A 27,694-nucleotide genomic window follows, 5' to 3' on the forward strand; every position below is an offset into this window, starting at 1 on the left:
TAAGGGCCTGTTGGCTGAAAACCTGGTACAGGTTTTCAGCCAACAGGCCCTTAGACAGTAGCAATCTACTCCTCTTGTATTTGTTAAAATAGTCTCGAGAAAAAATTCTCTGGTCTTTCTGGAGGTCTTTCAAAGTTCTTCTTTGGATGTTGTTAAGCCTTTTATTCCATTCTGTCAAGATGATGCCACACTGCTCCAGTAGTCTTGAGTTTTGGGTTCTGAGTTGACTTTTCTAGACTAAATTCAAAGTCTAGAATTTAAACGAGTTATTTGAGGCAGAAACAACATGAACTCAGTTTCCTGTTAGAAAACGATGGAGATGGGATGTTCATTAAATTGTTTGTTCTTCAATTAACCTATTATTACTTTGATTCATAAACACATAGAAGGTGTAGACTATAAACTTGTAGACTAAATTTCCATTTATATTTATACATGTTATGTCATTTCACCAATTTTACATTTTCCTTAAAACTATAAAGAAATGGAACATGGCTTAAGATTCTGGATAGTGTTGTTTGAGATTTTTGTTATTTATTCGATCCATCCATCCATTCACTTCTGCTTATCCTTTTCAGGGTCACGGGGGGCGCTGGGGCCTATCCCAGCTGTCATAGGGCGAGAGGCAGGGTACACCCTGGACAGGTCGCCAGTCTGTCACAGGGCCAACACACAGAGACAGACAACCATTCGCGCCCACATTCACTCACAGATTCACACCTATGGGCAATTTGGTTTAACCAATTAACCTATCCCCACAAACTGCATGTCTTTGGACGGTGGGAAGAAGCCGGAGTACCCAGAGGGAACCCACTTAAACACGGGGAGAACATGCAAACTCCACACAGAAAGACCCTGGCCTGATGGTGGAATTGAACTCGGGACCTTCTTGTTCAAGTTAAAAAAAATAAGTTCACTAAAAACAAAAAAAAAAAAAAAAAAAAAAAAAAAAAAACACAAATTGTTAAGTTATCAGCACTGACCATCAAAAAATACCAGAAACATTTAACATTTCTGAGCTTTGTGTCTTCACTGCATGTTGTTTCCAGATGTTCATTCAGCAGCGTCTCTCACAGTGAGTCCTGACAGAGTGCAACACTTCACCTCTGACTCTGTCTCACTGACCTGTGAGGGAAACTTCACTGAGTGGAGAGTGAGGAAGTTCTCTGAGGACGGCCGACTGTACTCTGACTGTAGCAGAATGACTGGATCCACATGTGACATCAACACATCAAAGTCAGATACTGCAGTGTACTGGTGTGAGTCTGGATCAGGAGATTTCAGCAACGCAGTCAACATCACTGTACACTGTATGTAAATGATTGCCCCAATTACCTGCTGTAAGTCATTGTATGTGAAAACAAAGACCTACATATTTTTCTCAGTAGTTCAGACATGCCCCCTCTGTGAATCACCACTGTATCACAGTACAGGGGTTACATTCTGCTGGTAGACTCTCAAGGCAAATTGGTCCTGGGTGGGGTGCCAGATGTAGAATAATTCTGAAAACTCTTATGATGCCCACCTACCAGAAATCAACAGTCAATTTTATCATTTAAATTTTTTGTATATTCTGGACAATTGGGTAAAGAAATGAGCTGAACTGTCAACTGATTACCACTTTTGAGTTGGTGAAACCATAAGATGCTGGACACCTGTCAAAGAGTCCTGCATCCTATCCCTTGAGGGTAAGTGGGAATTTGCCCAACCAATCTGCATTTGCCTTGTGGAATTAGAGAAAGCACTGTTTGCATCTCTCGGGGTATCCTGCATGGGATACCTGGCTCATTGTCACAGCCTATTCAGTCCCTGTATAACCACAGTGAGACCATGGAAGAGTGGCCAGGGGAAGCAAGTCTGGACTTCTGTCTAGACTCTTGCCTACAAAAAACAAAACAAAACACCAAACCTCAGATTTGGTTCTCTTTGTCATATTCAGCTGAATGTAGAGTAAATTTAAATTCCAGACTTGATATTGTGCAATATCCCATATATTAATATATGGGATATTGCACAGTGGCAGGAATGAGCAGCAGTACAAACTGAACAGTGCAAAAGTTCTTTTTTTTGAGGGGGGGGGGGGGGGGGGCAGTTGTTACAGTATTGCACTTTTATAAATATAAATACCAATAAAGTGGAGTGACCAGCGCAGATTATACAGAGTACTTGTGAAGCTGCAGGGTAGCTTCTGAGTGCATCCTGTGGAGTGTGTGTGTTTGTTTAAGTGTTGTGGTTGAGGTGTCGGATGGCTTGGTGGTAAAAACAGTTTTTAAGTCTTGTAGTCCGAGCAGACAGACTCCTGTAACGTCTGTCAGATGGTAACAAGGAGAAGAGCTGATGTGCTGGGTGGCTGTGGTCCTTGATGATGCTGTGTGCTTTACGGAGGCATCGCTGAAGAAATGTCCTGAATGGCAGGAAGCCTCATGTCAGTGATGTGCTCTGCTGTCTTCACCACCCTCTGTAGTGATTTACGGCTGCTGGCAGAGCAGCTTCCGTACCAAACTGTAATGCAGCTCGTCAGCAAGCTCTCGATTGCTCACCTGTAGAAATTTGAGGTGATGTTGGCATTCATGCCAAACTTCCTCAGCCTCCTCAGGAAGTAGAGTCGCTGGCGAGCTTTCCTGATAGCAGTGTGTGTAAGGGTCCAGGAGAAGTCCTCGGTGATGTTGACTCCAAGGAATTTGAAGCTGCTGACCCTTTCAACCTTGGTACGGTTTATGTGGATGGGCTGGTGTTCCATGACTGGCCGTTTCCGGTAGTCCACTATCATTTCTCTAGTTATGCTGATGTTGAGAGTCAGGTTATTTTCCAGACTCCACTCGTACAGTGCCATCGTCTCCTTTCTATAGGCCGTCTCACTTCTTATCGCTAACTTTGTGCAATTGATTTTGTTGTTGTTGTTAAGGCTCTTTCCATCCCTAATAGTGTGACCAGAACTAATGTGATTTGACTGTTTTGCAGATTATGATCCTATCCTGATGAATCCTGTTCATCCTGTGACTGAAGGAAGTTCTGTTAGTCTGAGCTGCAGTTCAAGAGAAAAAAAATACTTTCCAATGTGTTTTTCTATTGTAGCGAGTAAACGCCACCGAATAACTGCTAAGGGCCTCTATACTACTTGTGCAACCTTTCAGGCCCAAAGCTCTCACAGGAACGAGCCCAGAACAAACAGGACAAGAGGGTCAATATCGGTCAGATATGTTAAAATTTATTATTTTAAAAGAACACAAAGGGTTTGCAAAAGGCCTAAAACATCAAAATGGAAAAAGTCACTAACGATCACAAGATAGTGTTATTGGTGCAACCTGCCAGCAATGCAACTATCACCTGAGGGCTTGCTCTCCCTTGGCGGTCCCAGATGCTCGTTGCTTTAAAAGAAACAAATCCACCCCAAATAAATACGAGCCCAACAGAACACTTATCGCATGCACTAAGTGTTTTAGTTCAGGCAATAATGGGTGGCACTAAAAATCACTCTTAATAAAACATTCACTGCAAATCCACACGGAGCACCTCTAAAAGACCTAACTCCCCTAAGGTAAGAGCCCAGCTCAGGGATTGCACATTGCCCGACTAATATTGCACCAGCCCAGTAGAAAATAAAAACAAACCTGGCATAAAAACAGTTTTAAAAGGTGACCCTACTAAAACCAAAAACGCAACAAAAAGGAGAAGGAGAAAAAAAAAAGTGACAAATTCACATGTGCAGCCTGCCCTGCAGGAGGCAATACAATATAAAATAGATTATAGTGCATAAATATACTTTTTTAAATGTCCAAATATATTAAGTTAACATACCTCCAGCAGAGGTATGCTGCACATGTGGCTTATCTTGGCTTATCTTCTGAAATCACTACTAAAAACAAAATACAATAAACATCAAATACATTTCAACAAATTAAAAAAAAAAAAAGCACTAAAAGAAAAACAGCCTGTACCTCGAACCTCTGCTGTAGAGGTTTAAAACAACGGTTTGTGTAGCAGACAATGAAAACTTCTCAGGCTCTTCACCTACTCACAAAACCATTGTTCACAGCCGCTCATCAGTGGAAATGAAGAGCAGCTGCTGCTACTTCCTCTTTTATACCCTCCATTGGGTCCCCTGGGTCCTAAAGCCTTCCCCATTACACTATCACAATGACATACTTATTCAAAATGATACCCGAGGGGAGCTGAAAATCTCTGCAGTGTCAGATTCTGATGAAGGTTTCTACAAGTGTCAGTACTCAGGAAGAGAGTCAGCACAGAGCTGGATGTCAGTTAAAGGTGAGCAGGATCAAAACATTTTATTTTTCATGACATATTGTAGGTGGCTTATTCAAATATATTTACAGTAGATACCTTGTCTACTGCACTATAATATGATCTTAAAACAGGCATGTATTTTTTTTTCAACAATACTGTGGTTAACACAAATGCCTAACATGTATAAAATTTTGCAGAAAGACTGGATTTTCTCTTCAGTGGGAGAAACCCAACACTTACAGTTTTTTCTGATTGCTTAAGCACATTTTTTGTAACTATTGGCTAATTTTGCAAAACTCTTCACACAAATAAATAAAACCTGTCACCCAATTATCAAAACATTTTAGTTCTCTTGCAAAAGCGAACACAGCTAGATTAACCCTTCACACCTTTGTAAAAATGGTGTTTCCGTATCAAACAGTACACACAAGCCATCATCTACTAAGCACACAATGCGCCAACTGCACACTTATGGTATGAATACAAAACAAATCTGGCTTTTGCTTTCTCTGTGCACAAGGTAGGCTATGTCAGTTTGAGCTCATACTTCTGTCATAGATCCATAAGCATAGAGGGATCCAAACTTCAAGTACTGGTGTTTATTCAAACAAATCAAAACAAACACAAGTGTTTATTTCCAAGTATAGTGTTACAGGAAAAATGATTCTATGTTTCTTTACCTTCTTTTAAATGTACAAAGATGCCTTTTGTCTGCCCTTTGCCTATGGTTAGATTAGTTTAGAATGATCTTTTTAGACTTTCCCAGCAAAGACATCTTGTTTCTGGGACATATTGTTTTAGATTGTTTTATCTCTCACAGCCTTCTCCCAGCTCTCTGCTGACGAGACTAGCGCCACATATGGAGTTGTTTATTTTATTTGTTTTGTATTTTCTTATCCTGTTCTCACTGTCTTTCCTATAAAAATTACCAAGCCACTGTGCATGGTGTGAGTTGTTCTTAGCAGCTCACCCGTGTACACATTTGATAAAGAAAGTAACTTTGTCTCATTGTGTCTTTATTTCTCCTGGGTCTTTTACAGAGTTTTCCCCCAACATTTCTTGGTCCTTCGAGCCGGATCGCCTCCATCGTGTCCCATCTCCGTGACCAGTCCACGTTGCTCGCCTGTCGACAGCTCACATACTAGGTGTGTGATAAAAGACCAAGAGCGTTAAATTCGAGTCTTGGCCAACGTTCTTAGAAAGCGACCCACGGTGGTGGGGCCCGATCGAGGTGGACCAGACCCGGCGACACTGACCAGGTAGATACAGACACACTGACACAATCTTGCGTAAAAGCGCATTTTGAATTCAGGGAATTTAAAATAGCGGAAGTAGCTCGTCGACTGGTAGCTTTGGAAGCTCGTCGACTGGTAGCGTAGCTCGTCGACTGGTAGCTCTGGGAGCTCGTCGACTGGTAGCTTTGGAGCTCTGGGTAGCTCCCCCAGCTGGGTCTAGACTGGGTCTAGGGAGTAAGTAGCTCTGGGAGCTCCCCTTATTATAAGGGTTCCGGTCGCGCGCGTCGAAGCTGTGAATGTGAATGTGTGTGTGTGTGTGTATTGTTTTAATTAATGGAGCAAGCTGAATTTTCACGGTCCAATAAGAGACTGAGCTGCTCCTACTGTGTTTTTCTTTTACTGCTATTCACTGACGTGCTGGTGAGTTGAGAGAACGGTCGAGTTCCGTCTCGTAAAGTTCACACCGCTTTTGGAAATAGTCCGAAAGTAGAAGGGCGTGTGAGCAACCACTCTCGTCTCTAATACCAGTGAAGGTGATAGCAGCTGTATTGTGTATATATTACTTAAACAAAAAATAAGTAAATACATAAATAAGATGGGTAATCAAGCAAGTGAAATTAAAACTCACTCCTGCTGACGAGCAGTGGTGAGAAAAGAAAAGTCCAGACGCCGGACAAAAACAGTGTCTGTAAACTGAGAGATTTAAGAAAACAAAATATAAACAGAAGAACAGAACTCAACTGCCAGTTTAGTAAAACCAGAAGACGAGACACTGTGCAGTTCCCACAATCCTTTTAGTAAACCATCACTCACTCCTGCAGCCGCATCTGCAGCAACACCCATATCAGGAAGAACATAATAATCCCTTATTAAGTGAAAACTAGAGATCACAGTAGTTTTGTAGTAGTTTAAAAGGGTTGAAAACAGACCCCACTGAGTAGATATAAATATAAAAAGTACGAAATAAAGATGAAGGGAAAATTACAGTAGAAATTATCTTTAGAGTATTTGAAATTAATAATAGCAAGGATAACAACCTGTAAAGTGATATTAACAATGAAACACAGTTGGCATGATGACCATGCCCAGCATGTATAAAATGAATATAAAGCAAATAATTCACACGAAAATATTTTACTAAAATACATAAGGTATATTAAGGCTGTGTCATTGTTCAGCCAAGGACAGTGTGTGAAAAGGTAACTGTCTCCACCTTGGGAAAAGGATGATTCTGCAGGTCATCTGAAGCCCTTGATGGATACAAAATGAAATATAAATAATATATTATAATAGAACTGCCTGGTCCGCCATGCAACAGAGAGAACAAATGTGACCGCAGATTGGATGAATTCAAAATTATCTGTTTACTGAATAAGATGATCCTAACTATCAAATTGGCTCAGTAGTAGTATAGTGGTACACACTGATAAAATATTATAATATGCTATTGCTGTTATATAAGACAAAGAGGATAATATTAACAATGACATAATATTAATATGAAGAGGCACCTTAATCGGTTATGATGTGAGGTGAATAATTGTTAAGCAGTAGTCTGCATCAAGCTTAAGGTTTGCTGAAACTCAGTGTAATGACATGTGAGATGAAGACAATACGGAGAATAACTAAACTAATGAAGTGCATAGAGGCACTTGACCAGCTTGAAACTTATCATCCTAGAATGACACATTGCTGAGATATAGAGCACACCTATAATAACAACCAATAAGCAAAACCCTGTAGACAACAGCTAAAACTACAGGATTGAGAAGCTGAATTAAATATGTAGACACTGCTAAGCTGATGAGCATGTTCCACATTTTCTTTTCTTTTTATTTATTTGTTTCTTTTAGAGCAGAAGCTGCTGTAACACACCCAAAGAAAGACTCTAGGTCTGACCAACCGTCTCAGTCGTGGGCAAAAAGATGTCAGTCAATAAAATTCTAAAAGATAATTTATTGACAAAAACTATATCAAGAGATAAAAGATAAAACAGTCCAGTGTCCCACTTAAGAATTGTATAAAAACACACAGTCCCAAGGCCAGAGCCAGCTATGCCACACAGCCAAGTTGCACTCCACATGTTGCACTTTTATCCCTGATGGATACGAAACTGGAGGAGACATTTATGAAGCTTTGCAGAATTTGACCGCTCTGCAAAAATATGTCACTGAACACACACCTGGAGCAGCTACAGCACAAAGCTGGCTGGACTGGCTGTTCAGCGGTTCATGGCTGGCTGCTGTAGCAAAGCCATTTTTCCTTCTAGGTCTCATCATGATAGCACTGCTCATATTAGTGTTGTGTGTGTTGCCATGCCTAAGAGTAATGATTTCAAAGATGATAACAACTACAATGACTGCTTATGTTGCCGTGCCTCAAGAAGAACAACATCCCGTTGCAATTCTGTTAGAGGAGAACTTGTACTAGCTGCTAATAAATGACGTGGTGATTAAAAATGACTTGTCAAGTGATCATGCACTGATTAAAACATTAGTAGGTTATGCAAGTTTTCATGCTTTTATTTTTTTTTGAAGTCTTGACTTTTAAACATAAAGTTTTTCATTTTTATAACGTTTTCATACTTTTATTTTTTGTAAGTTTTCATTTTAAATATAAGGTTTTCATCCTTGTATTTTTTGAAGTTTTCATTTTACATATTAGGTTTTCATCATTTTTTTAAATACAAAGTTTTCATTTTAGTTTTCATCCTTTTATTTTTTGTAGTTTTAGTTTTATTATTTTTTCTTGTTTATTCCACTTGTTATTTCATTTACTATGATTTTCATTTACTATGTTTTTCTTTTATTATTTTCTTTGTTTTATTCTTTAGACCAAATGACTGCCATTTCTGCTATGCTGACATTTTGAAAATTTTGGAAATTAAAAAAATTGCCTAAGATACTTAATAAATAACCTTCATAGACAATTGTTGTATACATTTAAAATAAGTTAAAACAGGAGGGAATGTTACAGGAAAAATGATTCTATGTTTCTTTACCTTCTTTTAAATGTACAAAGATGCCTTTTGTCTGCCCTTTGCCTATGGTTAGATTAGTTTAGAATGATCTTTTTAGACTTTCCCAGCAAAGACATCTTGTTTCTGGGACATATTGTTTTAGATTGTTTTATCTCTCACAGCCTTCTCCCAGCTCTCTGCTGACGAGACTAGCGCCACATATGGAGTTGTTTATTTTATTTGTTTTGTATTTTCTTATCCTGTTCTCACTGTCTTTCCTATAAAAATTACCAAGCCACTGTGCATGGTGTGAGTTGTTCTTAGCAGCTCACCCGTGTACACGTTTGATAAAGAAAGTAACTTTGTCTCATTGTGTCTTTATTTCTCCTGGGTCTTTTACAGAGTTTTCCCCCAACATATAGGATTATTTGCAATCTCCATAATGACTATATGGATTACTTGGTCTGCAGTGAACATGCTTCCTCTGCCCCCAGCATCTGGTCATCTCGCAATTCTGTAAAGTCACAATTTCAGTATTTTTACATCAATGGTATTGGTGTGTTTCTCATTGGCATATGGCAGTGCCACAAATCTTTGTGCGAAGTGACTGTACTAACCGATTCTCATTTCAAGATGTCCTTATGGTACTTGCTACAGTGTAGCGGCTCGAGTTGGGCTGGACCCGTTGGCCAGTTACCCTCAGGGTCATTCCACGGTTGATTACATGGTCCACTATTGTAGCTCTGATGTCATCAGCAATTCGATTTCTTACTCTTCCTACCCTTCCTCTCCCCCCTCCTCGTCTTCCTCTTGCTCCTCCTTGTCCTTGTCGTCCTCTTCATCCTACTTCTTGACCTCCACGTCCTCTTCCTCGGCCTCCTCTACTTCTCACTCTTTCTGCTCCCTCCATTGTACTCCGCACACACAGCTTACCTGTATTATAGTGCTTAGGCTGATTGCAAAGTGAACTAATTATCTAAAAAAGATTTCACATGTGAAAGTGTGCCAGACAGTTGGCAAGTTAGTGTTAATGATAGCCATACATGTGTATACTGTTGCTAGGAGTGTGTTGGAAATTTGGTAATTGAGTGTTGTGCAGTGAATTGTGCCTACAGTTTTGCAAAGTGGCTGTTACAAAATTGCAAACTGAGTGCAAAGCAGTTTTTGTGCTTTTAGTTTTGCAAACTCAGTGAGTGGTTTTGCTATAAGTCTGAATAGTTTTAGAGGTTGTGCTACAGGAATCACAGTTAGGGTTTAAGCATTCAGAAAAAACTGTAAGTGATTAAGGGGTATTGCAAGCTTGGAATAGTCTTTTATAAACCTCCTGTAATATCCAGTGAACCCAAGGAAAGACTTAAGCTACTTGATCTTAGCTGGTCTTGGCCAGGTAGTGAGGGCAGCTGGATCTGTTTTGACCCCTTCTGATGATACAACATAGCCGAGATATTGGACAGATGTCCTGAAGAACTGACATTTCTCTGGCGACAGCTTTAAAGTAAATTCTTTCATCCTATGGAGGACCTTCAGCGATCGTTCCTCATGGTTCTCAAGTGTAGCTGAGAAAGGAGTGACATCATCAAGAAAAACCGAGACCTGACTCAAATTCCTGCTGCCTATACACTTTTCCATAACATAAGAGGAAACAAGAAGACTAGAACGCCTCCTTATGCTGTTTTTAATAGAGAACACTTGGGCATTTATTTTAACACAACACCTAACAGTCTTACCTTCTCTTATCAGTAAATCAAATGATTTGCAGAATCTTGACAGTACTTTTGGGACGAAAGCTCAATATGACCCTGCCTCACCCAGTTTCTATACTGGTCCATTTATGTCTGTTGTTACAGTTGCGCAGTTTCATGTTTGAGTACACTTTCAGTTTAGATTTTTTTTCATCTTCACGTGGTGCACAGCTGCTGGGGTGTCCTTTGCTAAATCTTTAGTGCCTCTGAACTTGAGATTCAACACCTTACTTTCTTTTATTTTGACATTGAGGAAAAGTTGCCTACACAGAACTTCTTATGTTGAAATAGCTCAACAGGCACTGCTGGGATTTGAACCCAGGATCTCCTGTTTACAAGACAGGTGCTTTGACCGGCTAAGCTACAGTGCCTCCTTCAGGGAAGGGAAAAACCAAGTAACCTCTGCAGACACAGGTTTGAATCAGTTCGTCACATTTTTCCCCACCAGCTGTTGGGCAGTAGCCAGAGGAACACAGCTCAAGGCGCTGTGGCTTAGCTGGCCAAAGCGCCTTTCTCGTAAACAGGAGATCCTGGGTTCAAATCCCGGCAGTGCCTTACCTCCCTACCAATGCCATTACATTTCATTAACGGGTGCTGATGGCGGGAAGCATTGGGAGTTATGCTTTCTCTCCTTCGTTTCCAAGAAGAGGACACAATGATGGCATGGCACAACACAGAAGAGCCACCTCCACAAGACAAGACTCAGCTGTCCATCTGCATCTTAAGGATAAAGGACACTCTTTCGAGGATGCCAACGTTGCCATTTTGGACAGAGAGGACAGATGGTTTGAAAGAGGAGTGAAAGAAGCCATCTATGTCCACTGTGAGCGACCATCTTTGAACAGAGGCGGGGGTTTACGACACCAACTCTCTGCCATCTATAATCCAGTTTTGAGATCCCTTCCCAGACGCCTTAACACCCACTCACATCCTGGGCCATCTGACCTCAGGAATTCGCATGATAAGGTGGGGCCAGGTTTCACAATGAACACAACCGAAACTCTGGCTGATGGGGACCCACACCCAGTTTCACACCTTGGCTCAGGCGATTAGAGGATCATCAGGGGGTCCTTTTGTCCCTCTGTGGGGGGTCACTCCCACTAGGTTTATATCTGGGACTCTCCACCATTTGACCTTAGAACTTAAGAAGCTTCTCGGATGAGAGGTGAAACGTCTTCAAGCAACTTAAAGAAGTCTAGACGCTTTTCTTTGCAAGCTCCTTTGACACAATGAAGATTTAGACACGCCCAAGACATCAATATTGGGTGAACAACCCTCAGAAGCTCCACTAGCGGTTTAATGCCTGGGACACCTCCAGCATTTGTTCTAGAACTGAAGAAGCTTCTTGGATCAGGATGTGAAAAGAAGTTTTTAAAGCTCTCAAGAGTACCGTGAGGTGGATAACTGAGGACATACACAGACTTTGAAAGATTTCCCAACTCCAAGATTAACAATGCAATCAACACTGTGAAGAAGATGGTTTCAAATGGTAATAGCAAGGCACTGCTGGGATTTGAACCCAGGGTCTCCTGCTTACTAGACAGGCGCTTTGACCAGCTAAGCCACAGTGCCTCCTGCGGTGAGGCAAACCGGTGATACCTGGTATTACCTGGTACTGCAGAAGGAGACAAGTTCAATCTTTTTAACCTTTGTGCACTATAAATGTAGGATATGGTCAAATAGTCCAACAAGTAACTTCCTGTTCTTCACTTCTTCAATGACCTCAGTGGAAACATCATAAGGTGAAGGAGAATCTTTTGAGACTGATTCAACAGGGTGAGTCTGAACAAGTCCTCAAAACAACTCTATTTCCCTTGGCAAGGGTGGATTCCCGCACTTGACTGTCAAACCTTTGTTTGTTTCGCAAAGCACTCTTTTGACTGTGCTCAATGGCTAACTGGTAGCTTTCTGCAAGACTCTCTCAGCTCTCCAGATCTAATTTCTGTTCACGTAGCCAATCGGAAAGAGACATCTGCTTCAGGGGGCATGGCCCAGCTACATCAGTTTGACAGAAATCTGCTGGTATTGCAGAGGCTCCAATAGCCAAACATTGTACTCGTGCAGACGATGATACTGCTGCCTCCTCCTCAAGAGTTGAGGAATACTCATGTCTCTTGCATACTGCCTTTACTGCCTCGGTTGGAAAATCAGGCTCTTTGTTGCGGCGCAAGAGCTGTGCAGTAAAGCCTTCAATGGCATTTTCCTCATCATTAGAACTCTGATCAGATATATCACAGGCATGCCGATACGGACGTCTCAACAGCCCATCTGCATCTTGGTTGTTCTTCCCAGCGCTATACTCAATGTCAAAATCAAAACTGGAAAGTACGGCCAACCAGCAATGCCCTACTGCATCCAAGTTTGCAGATGTTAAAACATATGTGAGTGGATTATTGTCTGTCATCACTGTAAATTTTGCTCCATAGAGATAGCGGAAAACGTTCTGGGTGACAGCCCACTTCACAGACAGGAAGTCAAGCTTGTGTGCAGGGTACCTTTGCTCGGACTTGGAGAGACCCCTACTGGCACAGGCAGTGACTCTTAACTTGTTCTCCTGTTCTTGATATAAGGCTGCACTGAGAACATGGGCGCTTGCATCGGTGTGCACAATATAATGTCTCTTTGGATCTGCAAACCCAAGAACAGGAGCTGTTGTGAGCTTGAGAGTCAATGTCTTCAAAGTATCTTCAGCGGTTGGGGTCCATTTTTCGTGAAAAGGTTTTTTGAGATCCGCACTGGTAGAAACCTTGTGGTTTCTGCCAGACAGACTGGATTTTCTCTTCAGTGGGAGGCAACCAGCACTTAAGTGATTAAGGGGTATTGCAAGCTTGGAATAGTCTTTTATAAACCTCCTGTAATATCCAGTGAACCCAAGGAAAGACTTAAGCTACTTGATCTTAGCTGGTCTTGGCCAGGTAGTGAGGGCAGCTGGATCTGTTTTGACCCCTTCTGATGATACAACATAGCCGAGATATTGGACAGATGTCCTGAAGAACTGACATTTCTCTGGCGACAGCTTTAAAGTAAATTCTTTCATCCTATGGAGGACCTTCAGCGATCGTTCCTCATGGTTCTCAAGTGTAGCTGAGAAAGGAGTGACATCATCAAGAAAAACCGAGACCTGACTCAAATTCCTGCTGCCTATACACTTTTCCATAACATAAGAGGAAACAAGAAGACTAGAACGCCTCCTTATGCTGTTTTTAATAGAGAACACTTGGGCATTTATTTTAACACAACACCTAACAGTCTTACCTTCTCTTATCAGTAAATCAAATGATTTGCAGAATCTTGACAGTACTTTTGGGACGAAAGCTCAATATGACCCTGCCTCACCCAGTTTCTATACTGGTCCATTTATGTCTGTTGTTACAGTTGCGCAGTTTCATGTTTGAGTACACTTTCAGTTTTGATTGTTTTTCATCTGCATGTGGTGCACAGCTGCTGGGGTGTCCTTTGCTAAATCTTTAGTGCCTCCAAACTTGAGATTCAACACCTTACTTTCTTTTATTTTGACATTGAGGAAAAGTTGCCTCTTATTTTGAAACAGCTCAACAGGCACTGCTGGGATTTGAACCCAGGATCTCCTGTTTACAAGACAGGTGCTTTGACCGGCTAAGCTACAGTGCCTCCTTCAGGGAAGGGAAAAACCAAGTAACCTCTGCAGACACAGGTTTGAATCAGTTCGTCACATTTTTCCCCACCAGCTGTTGGGCAGCAGCCAGAGGAACACGGCTCAAGGCGCTGTGGCTTAGCTGGCCAAAGCGCCTGTCTCGTAAACAGGAGATCCTGGGTTCAAATCCCGGCAGTGCCTTACCTCCCTACCAATGCCATTACATTTCATTAACGAGTGCTGATGGCAGGAAGCATTGGGAGTTATGCTTTCTCTCCTTCGTTTCCAAGAAGAGGACACAATGATGGCATGGCACAACACAGAAGAGCCACCTCCACAAGACAAGACTCAGCTGTCCATCTGCATCTTAAGGATAAAGGACACTCTTTCGAGGATGCCAACGTTGCCATTTTGGACAGAGAGGACAGATGGTTTGAAAGAGGAGTGAAAGAAGCCATCTATGTCCACTGTGAGCGACCATCTTTGAACAGAGGCGGGGGTTTACGACACCAACTCTCTGCCATCTATAATCCAGTTTTGAGATCCCTTCCCAGACGCCTTAACACCCACTCACATCCTGGGCCATCTGACCTCAGGAATTCGCATGATAAGGTGGGGCCAGGTTTCACAATGAACACAACCGAAACTCTGGCTGATGGGGACCCACACCCAGTTTCACACCTTGGCTCAGGCGATTAGAGGATCATCAGGGGGTCCTTTTGTCCCTCTGTGGGGGGTCACTCCCACTAGGTTTATATCTGGGACTCTCCACCATTTGACCTTAGAACTTAAGAAGCTTCTCGGATGAGAGGTGAAACGTCTTCAAGCAACTTAAAGAAGTCTAGACGCTTTTCTTTGCAAGCTCCTTTGACACAATGAAGATTTAGACACGCCCAAGACATCAATATTGGGTGAACAACCCTCAGAAGCTCCACTAGCGGTTTAATGCCTGGGACACCTCCAGCATTTGTTCTAGAACTGAAGAAGCTTCTTGGATCAGGATGTGAAAAGAAGTTTTTAAAGCTCTCAAGAGTACCGTGAGGTGGATAACTGAGGACATACACAGACTTTGAAAGATTTCCCAACTCCAAGATTAACAATGCAATCAACACTGTGAAGAAGATGGTTTCAAATGGTAATAGCAAGGCACTGCTGGGATTTGAACCCAGGGTCTCCTGCTTACTAGACAGGCGCTTTGACCAGCTAAGCCACAGTGCCTCCTGCGGTGAGGCAAACCGGTGATACCTGGTATTACCTGGTACTGCAGAAGGAGACGAGTTCAATCTTTTTAACCTTTGTGCACTATAAATGTAGGATATGGTCAAATAGTCCAACAAGTAACTTCCTGTTCTTCACTTCTTCAATGACCTCAGTGGAAACATCATAAGGTGAAGGAGAATCTTTTGAGACTGATTCAACAGGGTGAGTCTGAACAAGTCCTCAAAACAACTCTATTTCCCTTGGCAAGGGTGGATTCCCGCACTTGACTGTCAAACCTTTGTTTGTTTCGCAAAGCACTCTTTTGACTGTGCTCAATGGCTAACTGGTAGCTTTCTGCAAGACTCTCTCAGCTCTCCAGATCTAATTTCTGTTCACGTAGCCAATCGGAAAGAGACATCTGCTTCAGGGGGCATGGCCCAGCTACATCAGTTTGACAGAAATCTGCTGGTATTGCAGAGGCTCCAATAGCCAAACATTGTACTCGTGCAGACGATGATACTGCTGCCTCCTCCTCAAGAGTTGAGGAATACTCATGTCTCTTGCATACTGCCTTTACTGCCTCGGTTGGAAAATCAGGCTCTTTGTTGCGGCGCAAGAGCTGTGCAGTAAAGCCTTCAATGGCATTTTCCTCATCATTAGAACTCTGATCAGATATATCACAGGCATGCCGATACGGACGTCTCAACAGCCCATCTGCATCTTGGTTGTTCTTCCCAGCGCTATACTCAATGTCAAAATCAAAACTGGAAAGTACGGCCAACCAGCAATGCCCTACTGCATCCAAGTTTGCAGATGTTAAAACATATGTGAGTGGATTATTGTCTGTCATCACTGTAAATTTTGCTCCATAGAGATAGCGGAAAACGTTCTGGGTGACAGCCCACTTCACAGACAGGAAGTCAAGCTTGTGTGCAGGGTACCTTTGCTCGGACTTGGAGAGACCCCTACTGGCACAGGCAGTGACTCTTAACTTGTTCTCCTGTTCTTGATATAAGGCTGCACCGAGAACATGGGCGCTTGCATCGGTGTGCACAATATAATGTCTCTTTGGATCTGCAAACCCAAGAACAGGAGCTGTTGTGAGCTTGAGAGTCAATGTCTTCAAAGTATCTTCAGCGGTTGGGGTCCATTTTTCGTGAAAAGGTTTTTTGAGATCCGCACTGGTAGAAACCTTGTGGTTTCTGCCAGACAGACTGGATTTTCTCTTCAGTGGGAGGCAACCAGCACTTAAGTGATTAAGGGGTATTGCAAGCTTGGAATAGTCTTTTATAAACCTCCTGTAATATCCAGTGAACCCAAGGAAAGACTTAAGCTACTTGATCTTAGCTGGTCTTGGCCAGGTAGTGAGGGCAGCTGGATCTGTTTTGACCCCTTCTGATGATACAACATAGCCGAGATATTGGACAGATGTCCTGAAGAACTGACATTTCTCTGGCGACAGCTTTAAAGTAAATTCTTTCATCCTATGGAGGACCTTCAGCGATCGTTCCTCATGGTTCTCAAGTGTAGCTGAGAAAGGAGTGACATCATCAAGAAAAACCGAGACCTGACTCAAATTCCTGCTGCCTATACACTTTTCCATAACATAAGAGGAAACAAGAAGACTAGAACGCCTCCTTATGCTGTTTTTAATAGAGAACACTTGGGCATTTATTTTAACACAACACCTAACAGTCTTACCTTCTCTTATCAGTAAATCAAATGATTTGCAGAATCTTGACAGTACTTTTGGGACGAAAGCTCAATATGACCCTGCCTCACCCAGTTTCTATACTGGTCCATTTATGTCTGTTGTTACAGTTGCGCAGTTTCATGTTTGAGTACACTTTCAGTTTTGATTGTTTTTCATCTGCATGTGGTGCACAGCTGCTGGGGTGTCCTTTGCTAAATCTTTAGTGCCTCCAAACTTGAGATTCAACACCTTACTTTCTTTTATTTTGACATTGAGGAAAAGTTGCCTCTTATTTTGAAACAGCTCAACAGGCACTGCTGGGATTTGAACCCAGGATCTCCTGTTTACAAGACAGGTGCTTTGACCGGCTAAGCTACAGTGCCTCCTTCAGGGAAGGGAAAAACCAAGTAACCTCTGCAGACACAGGTTTGAATCAGTTCGTCACATTTTTCCCCACCAGCTGTTGGGCAGCAGCCAGAGGAACACGGCTCAAGGCGCTGTGGCTTAGCTGGCCAAAGCGCCTGTCTCGTAAACAGGAGATCCTGGGTTCAAATCCCGGCAGTGCCTTACCTCCCTACCAATGCCGTTACATTTCATTAACGAGTGCTGATGGCAGGAAGCATTGGGAGTTATGCTTTCTCTCCTTCGTTTCCAAGAAGAGGACACAATGATGGCATGGCACAACACAGAAGAGCCACCTCCACAAGACAAGACTCAGCTGTCCATCTGCATCTTAAGGATAAAGGACACTCTTTCGAGGATGCCAACGTTGCCATTTTGGACAGAGAGGACAGATGGTTTGAAAGAGGAGTGAAAGAAGCCATCTATGTCCACTGTGAGCGACCATCTTTGAACAGAGGCGGGGGTTTACGACACCAACTCTCTGCCATCTATAATCCAGTTTTGAGATCCCTTCCCAGACGCCTTAACACCCACTCACATCCTGGGCCATCTGACCTCAGGAATTCGCATGATAAGGTGGGGCCAGGTTTCACAATGAACACAACCGAAACTCTGGCTGATGGGGACCCACACCCAGTTTCACACCTTGGCTCAGGCGATTAGAGGATCATCAGGGGGTCCTTTTGTCCCTCTGTGGGGGGTCACTCCCACTAGGTTTATATCTGGGACTCTCCACCATTTGACCTTAGAACTTAAGAAGCTTCTTGGATGAGAGGTGAAACGTCTTCAAGCAACTTAAAGAAGTCTAGACGCTTTTCTTTGCAAGCTCCTTTGACACAATGAAGATTTAGACACGCCCAAGACATCAATATTGGGTGAACAACCCTCAGAAGCTCCACTAGCGGTTTAATGCCTGGGACACCTCCAGCATTTGTTCTAGAACTGAAGAAGCTTCTTGGATCAGGATGTGAAAAGAAGTTTTTAAAGCTCTCAAGAGTACCGTGAGGTGGATAACTGAGGACATACACAGACTTTGAAAGATTTCCCAACTCCAAGATTAACAATGCAATCAACACTGTGAAGAAGATGGTTTCAAATGGTAATAGCAAGGCACTGCTGGGATTTGAACCCAGGGTCTCCTGCTTACTAGACAGGCGCTTTGACCAGCTAAGCCACAGTGCCTCCTGCGGTGAGGCAAACCGGTGATACCTGGTATTACCTGGTACTGCAGAAGGAGACGAGTTCAATCTTTTTAACCTTTGTGCACTATAAATGTAGGATATGGTCAAATAGTCCAACAAGTAACTTCCTGTTCTTCACTTCTTCAATGACCTCAGTGGAAACATCATAAGGTGAAGGAGAATCTTTTGAGACTGATTCAACAGGGTGAGTCTGAACAAGTCCTCAAAACAACTCTATTTCCCTTGGCAAGGGTGGATTCCCGCACTTGACTGTCAAACCTTTGTTTGTTTCGCAAAGCACTCTTTTGACTGTGCTCAATGGCTAACTGGTAGCTTTCTGCAAGACTCTCTCAGCTCTCCAGATCTAATTTCTGTTCACGTAGCCAATCGGAAAGAGACATCTGCTTCAGGGGGCATGGCCCAGCTACATCAGTTTGACAGAAATCTGCTGGTATTGCAGAGGCTCCAATAGCCAAACATTGTACTCGTGCAGACGATGATACTGCTGCCTCCTCCTCAAGAGTTGAGGAATACTCATGTCTCTTGCATACTGCCTTTACTGCCTCGGTTGGAAAATCAGGCTCTTTGTTGCGGCGCAAGAGCTGTGCAGTAAAGCCTTCAATGGCATTTTCCTCATCATTAGAACTCTGATCAGATATATCACAGGCATGCCGATACGGACGTCTCAACAGCCCATCTGCATCTTGGTTGTTCTTCCCAGCGCTATACTCAATGTCAAAATCAAAACTGGAAAGTACGGCCAACCAGCAATGCCCTACTGCATCCAACTTTGCAGATGTTAAAACATATGTGAGTGGATTATTGTCTGTCATCACTGTAAATTTTGCTCCATAGAGATAGCGGAAAACGTTCTGGGTGACAGCCCACTTCACAGACAGGAAGTCAAGCTTGTGTGCAGGGTACCTTTGCTCGGACTTGGAGAGACCCCTACTGGCACAGGCAGTGACTCTTAACTTGTTCTCCTGTTCTTGATATAAGGCTGCACCGAGAACATGGGCGCTTGCATCGGTGTGCACAATATAATGTCTCTTTGGATCTGCAAACCCAAGAACAGGAGCTGTTGTGAGCTTGAGAGTCAATGTCTTCAAAGTATCTTCAGCGGTTGGGGTCCATTTTTCGTGAAAAGGTTTTTTGAGATCCGCACTGGTAGAAACCTTGTGGTTTCTGCCAGACAGACTGGATATTCTCTTCAGTGGGAGGCAACCAGCACTTAAGTGATTAAGGGGTATTGCAAGCTTGGAATAGTCTTTTATAAACCTCCTGTAATATCCAGTGAACCCAAGGAAAGACTTAAGCTACTTGATGTTAGCTGGTCTTGGCCAAGTAGTGAGGGCAGCTGGATCTGTTTTGACCCCTTCTGATGATACAACATAGCCGAGATATTGGACAGATGTCCTGAAGAACTGACATTTCTCTGGCGACAGCTTTAAAGTAAATTCTTTCATCCTATGGAGGACCTTCAGCGATCGTTCCTCATGGTTCTCAAGTGTAGCTGAGAAAGGAGTGACATCATCAAGAAAAACCGAGACCTGACTCAAATTCCTGCTGCCTATACACTTTTCCATAACATAAGAGGAAACAAGAAGACTAGAACACCTCCTTATGCTGTTTTTAATAGAGAACACTTGGGCATTTATTTTAACACAACACCTAACAGTCTTACCTTCTCTTATCAGTAACTCGAATGATTTGCAGAATGTTGACATTACTTTTGGGACGAAAGCTCAATATAACCCTGCCTCACCCAGTTTCTATACTGGTCCATTTATGTCTGTTGTTACAGTTGCGCAGTTTCATGTTTGAGTACACTTTCAGTTTTGATTGTTTTTCATCTGCATGTGGTGCACAGCTGCTGGGGTGTCCTTTGCTAAATCTTTAGTGCCTCCAAACTTGAGATTCAACACCTTACTTTCTTTTATTTTGACATTGAGGAAAAGTTGCCTCTTATTTTGAAACAGCTCAACAGGTACTGCTGGGATTTGAACCCAGGATCTCCTGTTTACAAGACAGGTGCTTTGACCGGCTAAGCTACAGTGCCTCCTTCAGGGAAGGGAAAAACCAAGTAACCTCTGCAGACACAGGTTTGAATCAGTTCGTCACATTTTTCCCCACCAGCTGTTGGGCAGCAGCCAGAGGAACACGGCTCAAGGCGCTGTGGCTTAGCTGGCCAAAGCGCCTGTCTCGTAAACAGGAGATCCTGGGTTCAAATCCCGGCAGTGCCTTACCTCCCTACCAATGCCATTACATTTCATTAACGAGTGCTGATGGCAGGAAGCATTGGGAGTTATGCTTTCTCTCTTTCGTTTCCAAGAAGAGGACACAATGATGGCATGGCACAACACAGAAGAGCCACCTCCACAAGACAAGACTCAGCTGTCCATCTGCATCTTAAGGATAAAGGACACTCTTTCGAGGATGCCAACGTTGCCATTTTGGACAGAGAGGACAGATGGTTTGAAAGAGGAGTGAAAGAAGCCATCTATGTCCACTGTGAGCGACCATCTTTGAACAGAGGCGGGGGTTTACGACACCAACTCTCTGCCATCTATAATCCAGTTTTGAGATCCCTTCCCAGACGCCTTAACACCCACTCACATCCTGGGCCATCTGACCTCAGGAATTCGCATGATAAGGTGGGGCCAGGTTTCACAATGAACACAACCGAAACTCTGGCTGATGGGGACCCACACCCAGTTTCACACCTTGGCTCAGGCGATTAGAGGATCATCAGGGGGTCCTTTTGTCCCTCTGTGGGGGGTCACTCCCACTAGGTTTATATCTGGGACTCTCCACCATTTGACCTTAGAACTTAAGAAGCTTCTCGGATGAGAGGTGAAACGTCTTCAAGCAACTTAAAGAAGTCTAGACGCTTTTCTTTGCAAGCTCCTTTGACACAATGAAGATTTAGACACGCCCAAGACATCAATATTGGGTGAACAACCCTCAGAAGCTCCACTAGCGGTTTAATGCCTGGGACACCTCCAGCATTTGTTCTAGAACTGAAGAAGCTTCTTGGATCAGGATGTGAAAAGAAGTTTTTAAAGCTCTCAAGAGTACCGTGAGGTGGATAACTGAGGACATACACAGACTTTGAAAGATTTCCCAACTCCAAGATTAACAATGCAATCAACACTGTGAAGAAGATGGTTTCAAATGGTAATAGCAAGGCACTGCTGGGATTTGAACCCAGGGTCTCCTGCTTACTAGACAGGCGCTTTGACCAGCTAAGCCACAGTGCCTCCTGTGGTGAGGCAAACCGGTGATACCTGGTATTACCTGGTACTGCAGAAGGAGACGAGTTCAATCTTTTTAACCTTTGTGCACTATAAATGTAGGATATGGTCAAATAGTCCAACAAGTAACTTCCTGTTCTTCACTTCTTCAATGACCTCAGTGGAAACATCATAAGGTGAAGGAGAATCTTTTGAGACTGATTCAACAGGGTGAGTCTGAACAAGTCCTCAAAACAACTCTATTTCCCTTGGCAAGGGTGGATTCCCGCACTTGACTGTCAAACCTTTGTTTGTTTCGCAAAGCACTCTTTTGACTGTGCTCAATGGCTAACTGGTAGCTTTCTGCAAGACTCTCTCAGCTCTCCAGATCTAATTTCTGTTCACGTAGCCAATCGGAAAGAGACATCTGCTTCAGGGGGCATGGCCCAGCTACATCAGTTTGACAGAAATCTGCTGGTATTGCAGAGGCTCCAATAGCCAAACATTGTACTCGTGCAGACGATGATACTGCTGCCTCCTCCTCAAGAGTTGAGGAATACTCATGTCTCTTGCATACTGCCTTTACTGCCTCGGTTGGAAAATCAGGCTCTTTGTTGCGGCGCAAGAGCTGTGCAGTAAAGCCTTCAATGGCATTTTCCTCATCATTAGAACTCTGATCAGATATATCACAGGCATGCCGATACGGACGTCTCAACAGCCCATCTGCATCTTGGTTGTTCTTCCCAGCGCTATACTCAATGTCAAAATCAAAACTGGAAAGTACGGCCAACCAGCAATGCCCTACTGCATCCAACTTTGCAGATGTTAAAACATATGTGAGTGGATTATTGTCTGTCATCACTGTAAATTTTGCTCCATAGAGATAGCGGAAAACGTTCTGGGTGACAGCCCACTTCACAGACAGGAAGTCAAGCTTGTGTGCAGGGTACCTTTGCTCGGACTTGGAGAGACCCCTACTGGCACAGGCAGTGACTCTTAACTTGTTCTCCTGTTCTTGATATAAGGCTGCACCGAGAACATGGGCGCTTGCATCGGTGTGCACAATATAATGTCTCTTTGGATCTGCAAACCCAAGAACAGGAGCTGTTGTGAGCTTGAGAGTCAATGTCTTCAAAGTATCTTCAGCGGTTGGGGTCCATTTTTCGTGAAAAGGTTTTTTGAGATCCGCACTGGTAGAAACCTTGTGGTTTCTGCCAGACAGACTGGATATTCTCTTCAGTGGGAGGCAACCAGCACTTAAGTGATTAAGGGGTATTGCAAGCTTGGAATAGTCTTTTATAAACCTCCTGTAATATCCAGTGAACCCAAGGAAAGACTTAAGCTACTTGATGTTAGCTGGTCTTGGCCAAGTAGTGAGGGCAGCTGGATCTGTTTTGACCCCTTCTGATGATACAACATAGCCGAGATATTGGACAGATGTCCTGAAGAACTGACATTTCTCTGGCGACAGCTTTAAAGTAAATTCTTTCATCCTATGGAGGACCTTCAGCGATCGTTCCTCATGGTTCTCAAGTGTAGCTGAGAAAGGAGTGACATCATCAAGAAAAACCGAGACCTGACTCAAATTCCTGCTGCCTATACACTTTTCCATAACATAAGAGGAAACAAGAACAGTAGAACACCTCCTTATGCTGTTTTTACAGTTTTTTCTGAATGCTTAAACCCTAACTGTGATTCCTGTAGCACAATCTCTAAAACTATCCAGACTTATAGCAAAACCACTCACTGAGTTTGCAAAACTAAAAGCACAAAAACTGCTTTGCACTCAGTTTGCAATTTTGTAACAGACACTTTGCAAAACTGTAGGCACAATTCACTGCACAACACTCAATTACCAAATTTCCAACACACTCCTAGCAAAAGTATACACATGTATGGCTATCATTAACACCAATTTGCCAACTGTCTGGCACACTTTCATATGTGAAAACTTTTTTAGATAATTAGTTCACTTTGCAATTAGCCTAAGCACTATAATACAGGTAAGCTGTGTTTGCGGAGTACAATGGAGGAAGCAGAAAGAGTGAGAAGTAGAGGAGGCCGAGGAAGAGGACGTGGAGGTGGAGAAGTAGGATGAAGAGGACGACAAGGACAAGGAGGAGCAAGAGGAAGACGAGGAGGGGGGAGAGGAAGATGAGGAGGGGGGAGAGGAAGGGTAGGAAGAGTAAGAAATAGAATTGCTGATCACATCAGAGCTACAATAGTGGACCATGTAATCAACCGTGGAATGACCCTGAGGGTAGCTGGCCAATTGGTCCAGCCTACAGTGGACCCACTGTAGCAAGTACCATAAGGACATCTTGAAATGAGAATCGGTTAGTACAGTCACTTTGCACTAAGATTTGTAGCACTGCCATATGCCAATGAGAAACACACCAATACCATTGATGTAAGAATACTGAAATTGTTACTTTACAGAATTGCTAGATGACCAGATGCTGGGGGCAGAGGAAGCATGTTCACTGCAGACCAAGTAACCCATATAGTCATTATGGCGATTGCAAATAATCCTATACTTGGAAATAAACACTTGTGTTTGTTTTGATGTGTGTGAATAAACACCAGTACTTGAAGTTTGGATCCCTCTATGCTTATGGATCTATGACAGAAGTATGAGCTCAAACTGACATAGCCTACCTTGTGCACAGAGAAAGCAAAAGCCAGATTTGTTTTGTATTCATACCATAAGTGTGCAGTTGGCGCATTGTGTGCTTAGTAGATGATGGCTTGTGTGTACTGTTTGATACGGAAACACCATTTTTACGAAGGTGTGAAGAGTTAATCTAGCTGTGTTTGCTTTTGCAAGAGAACTACAATGTTTTGATTATTGGGTGACAGGTTTTCTTATTTGTGTGCAGAGTTTTGCAAAATTAGCCAATAGTTACAAAAAATGTGCTTAAGCAATCAGAAAAAACTGTAATAGAGAACACTTGGGCATTTATTTTAACACAACACCTAACAGTCTTACCTTCTCTTATCACTAACTCGAATGATTTGCAGAATGTTGACAGTACTTTTGGGACGAAAGCTCAATATGACCCTGCCTCACCCAGTTTCTATACTGGTCCATTTATGTCTGTTGTTACAGTTGCGCAGTTTCATGTTTGAGTACACTTTCAGTTTTGATTGTTTTTCATCTGCATGTGGTGCCCTTTGCTAAATCTTTAGTGCCTCCAAACTTGAGATTCAACACCTTACTTTCTTTTATTTTGACATTGAGGAAAAGTTGCCTACACAGAACTTCTTATTTTGAAACAGCTCAACAGGCACTGCTGGGATTTGAACCCAGGATCTCCTGTTTACAAGGCAGGTGCTTTGACCGGCTAAGCTACAGTGCCTCCTTCAGGGAAGGGAAAAACCAAGTAACCTCTGCAGACACAGGTTTGAATCGGTTCGTCACATTTTTCCCCACCAGCTGTTGGACAGTAGCCAGAGGTACACAGCTCAAGGCGCTGTGGCTTAGCTGGCCAAAGCGCCTGTCTCGTAAACAGGAGATCCTGGGTTCAAATCCCAGCAGTCCCTTACCTCCCTACCAATGCCATTACATTTCATTAACGAGTGCTGATGGCGGGAAGCATTGGGAGTTATGCTTTCTCTCCTTTGTTTCCAAGAAGAGGACACAATGAAGATTTAGACACGCCCAAGACATCAATATTGGGTGAACAACCCTCAGAAGCTCCACTAGCGGTTTAATGCCTGGGATCCTCCAGCATTTGTTCTAGAACTGAAGAAGCTTCTTGGATCACGATGTGAAAAGAAGTTTTTAAAGCTCTCAAGAGTACCGTGAGGTGGATAACTGATGACCAATGTTCCTTCTAAGCTGCGCACGTGCACAATTGCGCACTGCTGGCACGGTCTCTGCGCACAGAAAATCTGCGTTGCGCACAAAAAAAATCTAACCTGAATTGAATTTAAAACTTCTGTTTTGCAGTGTTAGTCAGTGAGTGACTAGCTGCTCCCGTATGGGATTAGAACGATGCCACCTTATCCCATAGTCCAGCCAATAATGCGATTCACATTACACATCTAATCGACGTCATTGACAGGCTATGACAGTGTCTTTATGTGCCGACACCGGTGTTTTAGCTAGCAAAGCGGCGTGGCTGATGTGGAGTGAAGCCACGTTAATGACAACGTGTACAACCATTGGAGATGTGAGCAGGACAGACGGAACAATTGACGGAAAAAGTGTAAAAGTGTTGACTTTATACCAGTTTTTAAATTGTGTTGATTGGCCACGTAAAACCAGAGTTATGATAAAAATATCTGCAATGTTTGTTTTTCTTCCTGAATACTATCGTTATTTACTGCGGGAAGAAACGGTAAAAACGGCGTTTCATAAGAAAAAAGGCTTGAAAGCCTGTGAGCAAAGACAAACTCCACCCCCCTCTCCCTTTCCTATTCGTCCAAAAAAGTACCATTCGACCAATCAAAAAATGATATGGCAACGTGGCATCTAGTTGTTAAGGGAGGGGGAAGTTTTAGGAGTGACGGCGGTGTTTTGAGATGTGAGAGATTTGCGATGTTTAGCCAAAATCTTGTGTAGTTAGTGTGTAGTGTAGTCAATAGTTTTGTTGTGTGTGTCAGAACAATGAGGCGACTGCTGAATGTTACAGGTGTTACAGCAGTGATACATCTCCTGTTGTCAGGCCTGCAGGGATCAGGCTGTTGTTCTCCTTCATCTCATAGTGGACAGAAATTATTTTTTGGAGCGGCACAAATAATTTGTGTGGCATCAGATTTGATGCAGAACAGCTGATTGTTCTGTAAATAGTTTAAAATGTTTATTTAAAAAAACGCCTTGGCTGCGTTTAAAAAAATAGCTGCAAAAAACTTTGTTTATTTGCATAACTCAGTTACTTTTTTGAAGAAGTAACTATATAATTAATTGCCCAACATTGGTCATTATTTACTGTATTTTGCAGACAGAGAGTTACAGGACTCTCTCCCAGACCACAGACTTATAATACAAGTCAGAGCTTTATAAAATTTTTAAAAAAGAATTAAGTTGTGTTTTCAAAATTGGAGTTCAAGTTATTTTTACTTCCAATAGTGTTAACATACTACACAGGTCAATGACTAGAATTTTTTAAGTTTTCATTGTAAGAGGGTTAAAGCAGTTAATTAAAAGTAGTCTAACATAAATGTAAATGCTATAATTTGATTATTTTAATAAACCATGTAACTTGGATGGATTAGATGCTGGTGTGACCACAGTGCACAAGTCTGATGTCGCTCACAGTGGTCAAAGGGATCGCTCAGGGAGTTTGTGTGTTCGCTCAGACACATGAAAAATTAGAGGCAACATTGCTGAGGACATACACAGACTTTGAAAGATTTCCCGAATGCAATCAACACTGTGAAGAAGATGGTTTCAAATGGTAACAGGAAGGCACTGCTGGGATTTGAACCCAGGATCTCCTGTTTACTAGACAGGCGCTTTGACCAGCTAAGCCACAGTGCCTCCTGCTGTCAGGCAACCCGATATTACCTGGTTTTACCTGGTACTGCAGAAGGAGACAAGTTCAATTTTTGGGCACTATTGTTGGCATTCAGAAAATAGTGCTTGAAAATTAAAGCGGATTCTTAGCTTGCCTCCTGGTTACTCACCAAACCCTTTAAATACTGTCAGAACCATGTAACTTGATTCTTATCTGTGTAATTATTAAAATAAGTAACTCTTTGACCCTCGTGTTTTACCTTCTTACAGGCTGTTTCTTTTTGTTAAGGTCAAAAGATTAAAGCATATTTCTGATAAACTCTTAATTTAAAACCAAACAGAGATGACAAAGCTTTTTATTCTCTCGCTTTACATTTGCAGGATAATAAATAACATCCAGGGTCAAATTTCAGTGAATAAATTTTAATTTTGGAGACTTTGCTAAACATGACAGGCTGTTAGTGAAGAGCAGTAGGACCACCACCACCGTCGAATGATGCACAGAAGACAAACGGTGTGCTCGTCCGTGTGAACTTCAGATGTCATGAGAAGCTGTTTAATGTTCAGGTTGCAGATTTTCATCGCTCCACACAAACACGTTTTTAAAATGTTTGTTTTTACACTTAGAGCCTAGCATGAAGCTTCTCAAGATCCTCGGCGGCAGACGGCCGTATCCTGCTCTCAGCCCGACCAGGACCGCCCTCGCGTCGCTTTTAAACCAGGCCCGGGT

The 27,694-nt window shown here is 42.7% G+C and overlaps 1 long non-coding RNA gene across 1 annotated transcript; it reads left to right on the forward strand.

Moving 5' to 3' along the window:
• Positions 1–4,886: 4,886 nt before the first annotated feature.
• On the forward strand, positions 4,887–8,804 carry LOC309702820. Its single transcript, XR_014275751.1, has 2 exons — positions 4,887–8,055; positions 8,101–8,804. It is a non-coding gene; the product is annotated as an uncharacterized lncRNA (long non-coding RNA).
• The last annotated feature ends 18,890 nt before the right edge of the window (positions 8,805–27,694 follow it).

The sequence above is a fragment of the Aulonocara stuartgranti genome, assembly GCF_965226115.1.
Source record: "Aulonocara stuartgranti genome assembly, chromosome: 3".
NCBI classification, from domain to species: domain Eukaryota; kingdom Metazoa; phylum Chordata; class Actinopteri; order Cichliformes; family Cichlidae; genus Aulonocara; species Aulonocara stuartgranti.